Source organism: Podarcis cretensis, assembly GCF_951804945.1.
Source record: "Podarcis cretensis genome assembly, chromosome: 3".
Taxonomy (NCBI): domain Eukaryota; kingdom Metazoa; phylum Chordata; class Lepidosauria; order Squamata; family Lacertidae; genus Podarcis; species Podarcis cretensis.
This window is the reverse complement of record NC_137172.1, coordinates 65069077-65081869: the sequence shown is the minus strand read 5'-3', so window position 1 is coordinate 65081869 and position 12793 is coordinate 65069077. Positions and strand designations below refer to the sequence as shown.

The following is a 12793-nucleotide window of genomic DNA, read 5'->3' as shown; positions in this document are numbered from 1 at the left end:
TATGACTGTATTATTTTTGTATGGCTGTTCTCCAGTCTGACTCTTGAATGGGTAAAAGCCTTCCATGATGACCACTTATGCTTAACTTTGCTCTCTTGCCCTTAAATCAATTACGCTTTTTTGAAAACTTAAAGGATCTAAGGATCTTTTTCATATGTTTAGTTACTTAAAAAGATTATCTTATGTTGCATTTCCCTACAAGACACTTAATGGCATGAACACATAACCTTTGTAGCACTTCACATTTTGGAATACAGTGGTGCCCCGCAAGACGAACGCCTCGCAAGACGGAAAACCCACTAGACGAAAGGGTTTTCCATTTTGGAGGCGCTTCGCAAAATGAATTTCCCTATGGGCATGCTTCGCAAGACGAAAATGTCTTGAGAGTTCCTGCGGGTTTCTTTTCCTTTCCCTCCCTTTTTCTAAGCCGCTAAGCCGCTTATCAGCTGATCTGCTAAGCCGATAAGCCGCTAAAAGCCGCTAAGGCGCTAATAGCGCTAATCCGCTAAGCCGTCAATGGGCTTGCTTCGCAAGACGAAAAAACCGCTAGACGAAGAGAATCGCGGAACGGATTTTCGTCTTGCGAGGCACCACTGTACAGTGTTACCTCTGGATGCAAATGGGATCCGTTCCAGAGCCCTGTTCGCATCCAGAAGTGAACGCAACTCGCGTTCGCGCATCTTCACGGGTCGCAATTCGCCACTTCTGCGCATGTGTGTGACATCATTTTGACTGTGCATGCGCGAGCGGTAAAACCCGAAAGTAATGCGCTCCGTTACTTCCGGGTCGCCTTAGCGTGCAACCCGAAAATACTTATCCTGAAGCTACTTCAACCAGAGGTATGACTCTAGTAAGCAAACCATATGCCTGTGATAGAGATGTTAACTCTTTATTTTGTTTTACTTCTAAAATGTTGTTTACCATTCAGTCAACTTTTTAAAAAGAAAAATAATCTAGTGGCCAACTTCCTAGTATATTATTTCAAAAGAGGCCTTATTAGAAACTCATGTAATTTCATCCTGAAGCTTTCATATAAGGTTGCTTATTTGGGTTAGTTGATTTTTAACTTAAACAATAGATTCAACTACCGTAAAATAAGAAGTTCACAGCTATATGTAGTTAAGCTTGGTTTAATTTGGTGACATGTTAAGAACAGGACATTAAAAAGATGCATGCAAATTTGCTTTACTTCCATATCAGTAGGTGAAAGGGTATATAGCCCATGTCTTGCTTTTCTTGGCCTTGCTGCTAGTCCTTATCCTCCTTTCCCAACAATACAATTTCCTTTGATCTTAAAGCACTACTCGTTAAATGTTAGAAGATATCCATCTTTGTTTGGGACTGTGTTGCTCCTGGAAAAGACAAAAGTGGTATCAGATTGGTTCAATATTTTGCCATACTGGCCTTGCCACTACTTCTTTCTGCAAACCAACCCTGCAGAACCATAGTAACTGCTTGCCTTGCAGCCAGGTTACACATTTGCAGCCAAGATTAAAATTCGGTCTGGAAATGGATTGGCAGTTGCTGGATAGGAATCACTTCTTTCTGGGTGAGCTCATAATCTATTGGTCTCAGAGCATTTCAAGGAAACTGAATTAGGGCAGTTTGTGGAGTCAGACTTTGGGGGTGGGGACGGGTAAAGAAAATGTGTTTGAAAGTGCTATTAGCAAAAGATGCATGACATTTCATGAATCTATTTTTTTTAAGTTCTATGTTTGCTTTGAGCATGTAATCACACATGGATTTGTCCATCCATCCAGTACTCCCAAAGTTTGACATGCTGTTTTGCCTTTAGATTGCTTGACTAATGTTTCATTGACATGCTGTGACCATGATAGCTTAGCAAATAATAAAGACAGAATTCTGAAAACTTGTTATTACCACACTACATCTAATATACCGGTATATTTGCCACTTGTCTACACCTGGAAAAAAAAGAAATTCTAACATGGCAACAGCTCACTCATTTTAACTGGTACCTTGACGTTTTAGGTGCTCAAGAACTAATTGATTTTTTTTTTTTTACTGTCTGACTAGCAGCACTTCTTCAAGAATTTGGGTTCCAGCCCCTTATAGCTGCCCCAGTACACAAATTTACTTTGAAACTGTTCCTTTAACAAAACAAAACATAACTTGCAGAACATTTTGTGGAAACCCTTTAAGCCAAGTTCAGGGGGTGGGGAAGGGTTATTGTATTAAAAAAGACCCTCTTAGAGATTATGTAGTCCCCATGATAACAGGTCTCACCTTATGACCTAACACCATTTTCTGGAGCCTTGAAAAATAAAAATAAGTGCTCAGTTGGGAATTTCTGCACAGTTCCCTGAGAGCAATGTATCCAAGGCAGGAAAACAGTTTTGATTTCCACATAACTTGACAGGCCTTTTAGATGAAAAGTTCTCACTTCTTGACACAAAAATTGAAACTTGCAAAAAACCAACTTCTACTTCAAATATAATAGTTAATTTAAATAGGATAACATTGCTGATTTTCTTTCTTTCTTTCTTTCTTTCTTTCTTTCTTTCTTTCAATAGCCATTTTTTTCCAGCGTGTTCTTATATATTTTTATAATACCATTAGTGTTTCCTTGGGCAATATTTCAGCCATATTGGAGGGTAGTGAAATGCCTGGTTGAAAGAGCTAGCTTTGAATGAGCCACCGTGCTGAAGTCAAGGGAGCAGAATGGAAACAGAAGTTGGTAGTTAAATTCTGTTAAACCCCGTGGAACTTGTATGACCACAAAAAGAGCATGGCCCAGAACATTTGAAGCAGGCAGGTGAAGTATTTAAACTCAGCCTGTAAGTGCAAGAAGACATTTCTTCTTGAGAATGTAATGCCTATAGCAGTCAGTTGCTGGACAGTCAGATTGACTCTGGATGATATATGTAACAGATATCACTTCGGAATTCTTGAAAACCTTTACTTCTAAAAAGCTCATTTTGCCAGTCAGGAGAGAGGATGATAGTGTGTGGGCTTGGGGTAGTTAATTATCCAGCTATAGTCATATTTGCAGTGAACTTTGATACTACCATGTAACTAACAAAGTTCTTCCTTTGTTGGCCCATGCCAGTATGGCCATATTTTTTTTAAAGTTTTACTAAAATTATTCTCACATGTTGGGTCCTAGTCTTCGCATGCCTTCTTTATATCTAGTTCACTTCAACAAATATTACCCTAGAGAAGGGGGAGCCAATATGGTGACCTCCAGATGTTGATGAAATCCTACGTTCATAATCTCTGACCATTGATGGCTGGCTGGGGCTGATAGGAGCTGGACTCTAAAAACATCTAGAGGGCACCATGTTGGCTACCCTTGCCCTAAGGCATCATGAAAAAAGGTTCTATTTCCAGATTCCCATAAGCTCTTATAATAGAAGCCACAATGCAAGACCTAGAGGTCTGTGGTTTATATACTGTTCCATCCTGTATGGCAGAATTACCTCTTTGGGAAAGGAAGTATGTACACATCCTAAAACTGGCTTGCATTCAAGTTTTAGATGTATACCTCTTTGTAACACATGTGTTCAGCCTGAAATGGTAGAATAGCTGGCTAAAGATTACCAAGAAGCAGACTAATGAATAGAACCAGGAACTGCAAAAGCTTTCCCCAGTGTAATATTTCAGAAAACAAAATGCAAAGTCACTCCTTGTAGCATTTCTTCCAATTCCCTACTTTTAGAATGCTGAGAAACTAGGCAAAGCACATGAAAGAATGCTCTCTCACAGGCACTTTTTCTGCTGCCCCTTTTTCAGGCTTCTGGGAACACAGAATTTTTAATGTCATTGGCTACAGGGAACCATCTAATCTCTGTTCAAACTCCTTTAAATAATTTAATAAGTGTGAGTGATTAAGACATTAAGAATTAAAGTAACTTCAGACCAGTCCCTGATAATGAACACATGTTGTCCATATTTCAAGGTGAAGAGAAATATGGAAGAGTAAACTTTATGTGCAGTTTACTCTAGATTTGAGTAATATTAATAAAACTCTAGAGTAAGTTTAGAAATGTTTTTAAATAAAATGTGTGAACAACTGTGAACAAATTTGCATTGTCACGAACTACCCAACCTAAGATGAACTTACAATGTCTGGTTTCAATAGATTTTCAAATGCTTAATTCAGTCTTAGATAAGTTCATGAAGATACCAACAAAAGGTAAGTTCGGTGTTATTCACAATGCCGAGAGATGCTAGTGAAGTTGTAGATTGATGTTAATGAAGTTGTAGATGACAGGGTGCTGGCGTTTTGCACCTGTTTTGCCCTGGCAGTCCAAGTAAACAAGAAGCCACTATTTGCCCCCAATGGGGCCCTTTTACTGGGGCTTGCAGGTAGCACACTCCCAAGATAGTTTCCCGGGCTTCTTCAGTGGTCTAATCTCAAGGTCTTGATACATATATTGATATTCACTAATAATAATTCAAACCAAATCTTATTAGAAATAGCTTAATGCACTTCTAAATGATCGATTAAATCAAAAATACATACTCGGGTTGAATGTGCTTCAGGTTGAGTACTTTCGGGTTGCGCTCCATGGCAACCCAGAAGTAACAGAGCGCGTTGCATCTTCAGACAAGAGGAGGAAAGGACAACCTGTGGACTGCTCTGACCTTACATTCCCAATCTCTGGTGCATCAGCAACTGATGTGGCAGCAGTTAGTTGTGATATAGGCTACAATTTGTAACTGTCCTCATTGTCAGTTTCCAGTGGGATGGACAAATCTGTCAGTTTTGGATTTGCTCAGTTTTTAAATATTTTTTCCGTCTTCAGTTCTCCACATTTCCACATCAATTTTCTTTTTTAAAAGCTCTCATGAAAATTCATCAGCATTTTAGTTTGAATTTCTCACAAGATACACGTTCTTCTATGGAATTTTGCCAAATTTTTGCAAAGCAGTTTCCCTTAAAATAATGCATTTGTGTCATTTTCACTAATACATGCAATTTATGCATACCATAGTGTAGGCCTTTTTGTGCACATTGCGTGGTTGGAGAACTGCATTGCAAAATTTGGGAAAATGTAAATTTTATGAAATGGCTGTGTTTTAATTGCATATTGTTTTGAAAAGTGTGAATTAGGTAAGATACAGACTGAATCAAATTTTAAAATGTATGAAAACCCACTTTTTTTCTTTTTACTTTGCGCATAGAGCAACTGGGTATACTGAAAGCTTACTGAGGGTAACCATGAGCCAATCAGTCCTTTGCATGGGGTTGTTGTGAGAAGGACAAACCAGGAAAACTCGGAGCCCTGTTCTGAAATGTAATAAATAAAATATATTCAGGAAGTTGACAAGTGCAGAAGAACATAAGGACAATAGTAGTCCCCTGTTATATGTCACCACTATCTCACATTCAGAAAAAGAGAAGGATTTTTCATAATATATCAAGTTTTAAAATTTGTCATATATCATGTTTAAAGAAACCCTTTCTGATATTGTTCATCTCTCCAGTTTAAGTTTTATGTTCCCATCTCTAAAATGGGCGGGTGTTTTCTGGAATGTATTTTTCATGCTTCGTTCCTTAATAATAAAAAGCACATCATGTGTCGCTTGACTATCTTTTTTACTTATCTACAGTGCACATACTTTTCTTCCTTTGCTGGATATAACATTTGGATGGTATTGACTGGTGGCAGGGGGCTTGTAAGCTGCTGCTTAACCAAGCTTTCTCTCAGTTGTGGCCACCTTTGTATTACTAGTTATCTGTTTGTTGACAAATTTTAATCCTTGAATGTTTTAATATTTTTAATGTAACATTTTATTGTTCATGGTTTATGGGAAAAGATTGTAACTTATAAAATTGTTAAATAAGTACATACAATGTATGAGAGAAAGGAGGAGTGGGTGGGCATGAGACTGAGAAAGAGAGAGAGGTTATATTAAAATCTGCCTTTATTTGAATCTGGTTATTTGTGTCAGGGGCTTCCAAAATAGTTATAGATTTGAACATAGGATTGGATTATTACTCTTATTTGTGTCTAGCATGAATGTGGTGAGCTGTTAAATTAACACATCTTGCATTAAATTATGAAAACTCCCTATGCCATACCTATTGCTCTGCAGTTGGCACTGTGTGTCTGAGAGAGACAGAGAAACACAGACTGCAGTGTAACCTTAAGGTTTCCTTTTCTTTCTTAGACCACCAAAGATCTATTCTCAGAATCATTCAAAGATGATTAAATCAGCTGTGCATTAATTTTAGCAGGCTGGGGATCCATATAGAATTGTGTTAGTTCTAGAGGTGTTTTTTTTTTAGTGCTGCCATGAATAATCCTTATATGAGACTAAGGATGGGGTAAGCCATACATTAACCCCCTCCCCCCCAGGGAGCTGACATTAGAAATCCTTAAGAATAAGAATAATACAGGTGCTTGCTGTGTTATGAAAGAACTCCTGTTGCTCTGTCCCAGCTCCTGCCAACCTAGCAGTTCAAAAGCATGCCAGTGCAAGTAGATAAATAGGTACTGCTGCGGCAGGAAGGTAAACAGCGTTTCCGTGCGCTCTGGTTTCCGTCACAGTGTTCCGTTGCGCCAGAAGCAGTTTAGTTATGCTGGCTGCTTGACCCCAAAAGCTGCCTGTGGACAAATGCTGGCTCCCTTGGCCTGAAAGCGAGATGAGCATCGCAACCCCATAGTCGCCTTTGACTGGACTTAACCATCCAGGAATCCTTTACCTTTTTTACCTTTACCTTATGAAAGCAAGAGTGGATAAATAGGTACTGCTGCGGCAGGAAGGTAAACAGCGTTTCCGTGCGCTCTGGTTTCCGTCACAGTGTTCCGTTGCACCAGAAGCAGTTTAGTTATGCTGGCCGCTTGACCCCAAAAGCTGCCTGTGGACAAATGCTGGCTCCCTTGGCCTGAAAGCGAGATGAGCATCGCAACCCCATAGTCGCCTTTGACTGGACTTAACCATCCAGGAATCCTTTACCTTTTTTACCTTTACCTTATGAAAGCAAGAGTGGATAGCACTGGTGGGGCTGCATTGCTCTCCTGGCTTTCCATCACCTTGTGTTGCTGTCATTTTTTGGGAGGGAAAGTTAAAAGCAACAGAGAGCTTCCCAGTCGTGGGTGTGATGGCAGGAGGGTTGGATTGACATCCACTGTGCGCATACCTGCTGAGTGCCCCACTGCCTTTCTTCTGCTCCTCTCAAAAAGCAGCAGCCACAATAACTTGGGAACCATCCCTCCATGAGCTTGCCTGCAGCCTACATTTAACTTTACAGCCTCTGTTTCAGGTCCCACCATCATCTGAAATCTTGATTTAATTCTGTATTTTGCTGCTGCTTTAAACTGCACTGCATTTTGTTTGGTTATGCTTGTTGATTTTTATCTTGTTTTGTTTTATACTGAATTTATATAATACTGTATTTGAAATGGGATGGGAATACAATTGAGGAGAGTAATGTACATTGTGAAGATGCAAGAAGCAATAGTGATGATGAAAACAAAGTAAGGTGGATCAGCATTAGTTATAACTGCTATCAACAGAAATGTCGATTCTTTTAATAACTCCAAGTTATTAGTAAAAATACAATACAGTGGTGCCCCGCAAGACGAACGCCTTGCAAGACGGAAAACTCGCTAGACGAAAGGGTTTTCCGTTTTGGAGGCGCTTCACAAAATGAATTTCCCTATGGGCTTGCTTTGCAAGACGAAAATGTCTTGCGAGTTCCTGGGGGGGTTTCCCCCCCTTTTCCTAAGCCCTAAGCCGCTTATCAGCTGATCCGCTAAAAGCTGCTAAACCGCTAATAGCGCTAATCCGCTAAGCTGTCAATGGGCTTGCTTCGCAAGACGAAAAAACCGCTATACGAAGAGCCTCACGGAACGGATTAATTTCGTCTTGCGAGACACCACTGTATTTTTCATCACATTGTTTTGAGAATTCTAGCATCCTGTTTCCCACAGGCAAAGCATATGCTTATGGGAAGCCCACAAGCAGAATACAAACAATAGATCTTGTCTGCTGTTGTCTCCCAGCAACTGGTGTTGAGTCCTACCACCTCTGATCCTATAGGTGCCATTTAGTCATTATGACTCATAGTCATTGATTGCCTTATCCCCATTAATTAGGGTAAACACCACAGTGAACACAACATGAAATACAAGACTCTGAAGGGGGCATTCTGTAACTGGGGAACCACAACTAAAAAGGCCCTTTATCTTGTATTACCTGCTGTATCTAATTAGACAGGGCCACTTGGATAAAAGCCTCAGATTCAGTCCTGCCTAATATGAACAGCTCATCAGAACTCCCTTTATACCTTTCATCAGCTTCTGAACAGTTTCTCTTTGCCTCTGAGGATCACAATGTGTTTAAATTTTTTAATATGAAGTTTATTGTCATGATGGAAAATGTGCGCAAAACACATAATGAATGGTTGAATAATTGCTAAACCTAATGGTGTAGTTTCCTCTTAAGCTCATAGTACCCCCTATCTGTGGAAGAGAAAAGCAATACAAAGATTTGTAATTCTTGTTTAAAGAAAGATGATTACATTAGTGGTTGCCTCTGTATAACCAAATTAATTTGCTTTTGTAACTAGTGCATAACTATTATGTTGATGGCTAACAAGTCAAACTTCACAGGTTTCCTGGTAACTTTCTAGTGGGTAGCAACTTGGGTAAGACGAGTAATTATCCTGTACATGACACCAGTCAAGCTTGCAAAAATTTACCATTTGCCCGATAATAAATGTTGGAAATGTAATGAGATTGAAGGTACATTCTTTCACCTTTGGTGGACATGCCCAAGGATTAAGACATTCTGGGAGATGATTTATAACAAAATGAAAAAGGTATTCAAATATCCTGAAGAAACCAGAGGCCTTTCTCCTGGGCATGGTCGGCCAACTGCTGCCAAAGAAGGATAGAACATTTTTTATGTATGCAACAACAGCAGCAAGAATACTCATCGCAAAATATTGGAAGACACAAGATTTACCCACCCGGGAAGAATGGCAGATGAAGTTGATGGACTACATGGAATTAACGGAAATGACTGGCAGAATCCGAGACCAGGGAGAAGAGTCAGTGGAAGAAGACTGGAAAAAGTTTAAAGACTATTTACGGAAATACTGTAAAATTAATGAATGTTAGGAAAATGTTGGAATGAAGTTATATGGCTTTAGTAGAAATGTTATAAGGAATTAAGGATAAATAGATTAATAGAGTATTAAAGGGAAAATAAGGTTAGAATGTGTTAAGATAATTATAGGATTAAAAATAGAGGAAGATGGAAAGGAATTGCTGAAAAAATTAATAGAAGTGGAATACAAAAGGGAGGTGTGAGGAGGTCGCAGAAATAAGGGAATGAAAGATAAGGTATTGTATTTATTTGTGTGTTTCAAATTGTGTTTGTTTTGTTTTGTTAGTTTAATGTTAGTGTTTTGTTAGTGTAATCTATAGTTTTTTGTTTTTGTTTTTTTGTTTTTGTTTTTTGTATTGTATTGTATTGTATTGTATTGTATTGTATTGTATGGTTTCTATTTTTTGTAGTGTTTAATTTGTTGGAAAAGGTAATAAATATTATTTTTTTAAAAAGACTTAGTAATTATCCTATAAAGTTACCTAGAGCTTGAATTGACAACCAATTGTATCACCAGTAAGTGATTGCTACTCAGCCTGTAACAATGTTTGCCGTCTACAAGGGAGAGCAACAATGGTGGATTCTAAGGTTACAACTCCATCGATGGCTTGTGTTGACAGCAGTCAAACAGAAAAGCTTGAATAGTTTTTCTAGATATCTGAATCCTACTGTGAATTTAGAGCTCCCTGTCTTTATTTTACAATTCTAGTTCAGGATTGCAAAAATGGTTGGTGGATTTGTGAAACATGGTAATAGAGGAAACCAAAAGATGTGGCACTCTTTTTTAAATGATGTGAATCCTGCACTTATACCCTAAGTGCTGTGCTTACATAGTGGTGTGGATAATAATGCAGTGCTTTGAAGCATGGTGGATTTTGTAGGTGAGACATTTGCCCCTTCTCCAGTATGATACTCTGCTTACTTCTATAATTCTTAATATGCATAATTTCTGGACTTCTTTAAAAAAAATGTCTCTAATTGTTTAAGCATTTTAATACATTCAAGTAGGTGTTCAATCACCTGAGATATTAGTGATTCAGAAAAGTAAAATTCGCTTAGTTTTCTGTATTAGTTATGTCTACAGCATATAAAATATTTGAGTTTAGTGTTAGTGAAGCTTAAATTAATATTAAAACACATTGCATTCTGTTTTGCCTAGAAATACAGTGGTACCTTGGGTTATAAACACTTCGGGTTACAGACTCCACTAACCTGGAAGTAGTACCTCAGGTAAAGAACCTAACCACAGGATGAGAACAGAAATTGCACAGCGGCAGCAGGAGGCCCCATTAGCTAAAGTGGTACTTCAGGTTAAGAATGGTTTCAGCTTAAGAACGGACCTCCAGAACGAATTAAGTTCGTAACCAGAGGTACCACTGTAGATATGTGTGTTTTAATCAGTGCTGGAGACAAGCAACTATTCATATTTTAACTTAAAAGGGACTCCCTTCCATAGCTTCTTTATCTCAGATCTTAATAAATGGCAAACTGCTAACTAATTGAGTGTGCAACGCAGCATTGTGAGCATAGGTTAGTCCTATATCATGTATTACTGACTGTGTGAGTTAAAAATGTGACACTTGGAACATTTGTGTCTGTATCTTTATTTGGATATGTGGGAGGTTCCATTACATATCCCACTGGTAAAATGTTGGAATTGGTTGAGTTCTGCATTTTTTAAATTTGGGACACCCCCCACCCCCCTGAAATCTGTGTCATCGTCAGCTTTATTTAAAAGATTGCACAAATGGTGACATCTGGGAGCCAATTCACCATTTAATTAAATTAGCCTGTAATAAAATCTGCCATAATGAGATTAAAATTAATTATTAATCAGGAGCTGACATAGGCACAAAGCAGCATAAATAATAAATGAAGGCTGTGTCTGCTGTTTCTAATTGAGGACCTACTTCACTGCAGTAATACTTTTTATGAAGCGTTATTGGCCTTTCTGCAGTGCCATAATATATCTTATTTAGACTATGATCTTATACTCAATTATTTGTTAATAAATTTCACTGTCACTGTTGGTGTAGCATACTAGTTAGTGTTTATAGTAAGTTTGAAAGAGTGGTGTAAATTTACTGGAAAACTAAATATTTGGGTTTATATTGTAAAATAAAATAGTGATGTCTTGCCCACAATGGTACTTTAAACTGCTTAACTAGGTACAGAATTGTTTCCAAAGCCGTTTATGAGGACATTTAAGAGGATCAAGGGGAGGGACAGATGGACAAATCTAGGCTTGTGTACATCACTGCAAGTTTGCAATACCATTTACCACAGCAGGAGCCATACCTGAGCCTCTTTGCAAATTTTTCACATTTTGCATTCGTCATTTGGGGAGGTGTTTCTTTAACCTCTACCCACAAAGGGACTTCCTCTCTAGGGAGTCCTTTATCTCAGATGAACCCACCACAAGAAAGAGGGAGAACTATGGAGATTCCCAGGGCCACTAAAAAAAAAAGAAGCAGGAAAAGTGCACTAAAGCGGGGAAACAGTAGGTCCTTAGGACCCCTGTGATTTCATTTGCCTGGTGTCCAAACATCTCACTTATCAATCACAATTTCACTAATTGGCTAATAACATTCACAGGCAGGGCCAGCTGAATGGGCTCATTTCCTAGAACAGAGCTTTCCAAACAGTTTTGTGACATATTAGTGTGTCGGCTGCAGTGTGTAGGTGTATTGCGCGAACGCTCCCTGCGCTCTTCCCGGGGCTGGAAAGGGCTTAGTTTAATGTCCCATTTGCTAGTAAAACTGAATTACTAAGTTGTGAAACAAGACATGTCTAAAAAGTGTGCCACAAACATGAAAAGTTTGGAAAGCTCTGTCCTAGAATCTCTTAGAAGGATACCCACACACTTTGTTTAATAATTTTATTTCATTGCAGTGGGCTGGACTAGATGGCCCTTTGGGTCCCTTCCAACTCTACAATTCTATGATTCTAGGAGGGCCAGAGACTTACTTTTTTAAAAAAAAAGAAAGAAAGAAAGCTCAGACTGTAAGGCTCCTGCCTAGGGACACTAATAAAGTTCTTTATAGTCACCCCTTATTTTAAACCTTACATGTGAAAATACCCTTGAGTTGAAAATGGCAAATGGAGGATATGGTGGGTTCTTGGGTATCTGTCAGACCAAAGGTATTTAGAGGAAAGAGTGTGGTTGAAGAGGTTCTAATCTAAAACCCAGTTAGGTTGAGCAATTCAGAGATAAGGTCTATGGTGAATAGTCTATATTATCTGTAGATTATAAATGTTCAGTATTTGCCTAGTGGTAATAATTAAAAGTTGTCAAATAAAACACTGATTTGTTGCCTGAGAATTACCAAATAATCTTTTCTGTAAATAGTTTAAATAGCCATTTCATGAATTACACAAAGGAAAGATTTCTAATTTTGCAGATTAAATTTAGAGTAGGCCTTCTTTCTTGCTACAAGTTTTTCTAGTTGTCTGTGATGAAATGGCTTTCTGGTGGATCACCAGTTAAATGCTTCTTATCCTTTTGGTACTTTGCCTTAGACATTAGGATGCTAGAGAACTGTTTTCCTATTACATTCTATGTCTATCCCAAATCCTAAAAGTAAGCAGGAGTGAGTATTGCTAGACTAATCAGCAAGAGCCAATGGCTGTATTTGAATCACAATAATCCAGAATTGCTGACACTGTGGTTAATGGGAATGAGTATTATTCTGGTTCATAGTGCCCAATC

The 12793-nt window shown here is 38.5% G+C and overlaps 1 protein-coding gene across 15 annotated transcripts in view; it reads left to right on the top strand.

The window, feature by feature from the left end:
- The window catches only part of EYA4 (EYA transcriptional coactivator and phosphatase 4), a 110499-nt gene that overhangs the window by 19162 nt on the left and 78544 nt on the right, over positions 1-12793 (top strand). The gene's annotated exons all lie outside the window — the stretch shown is intronic.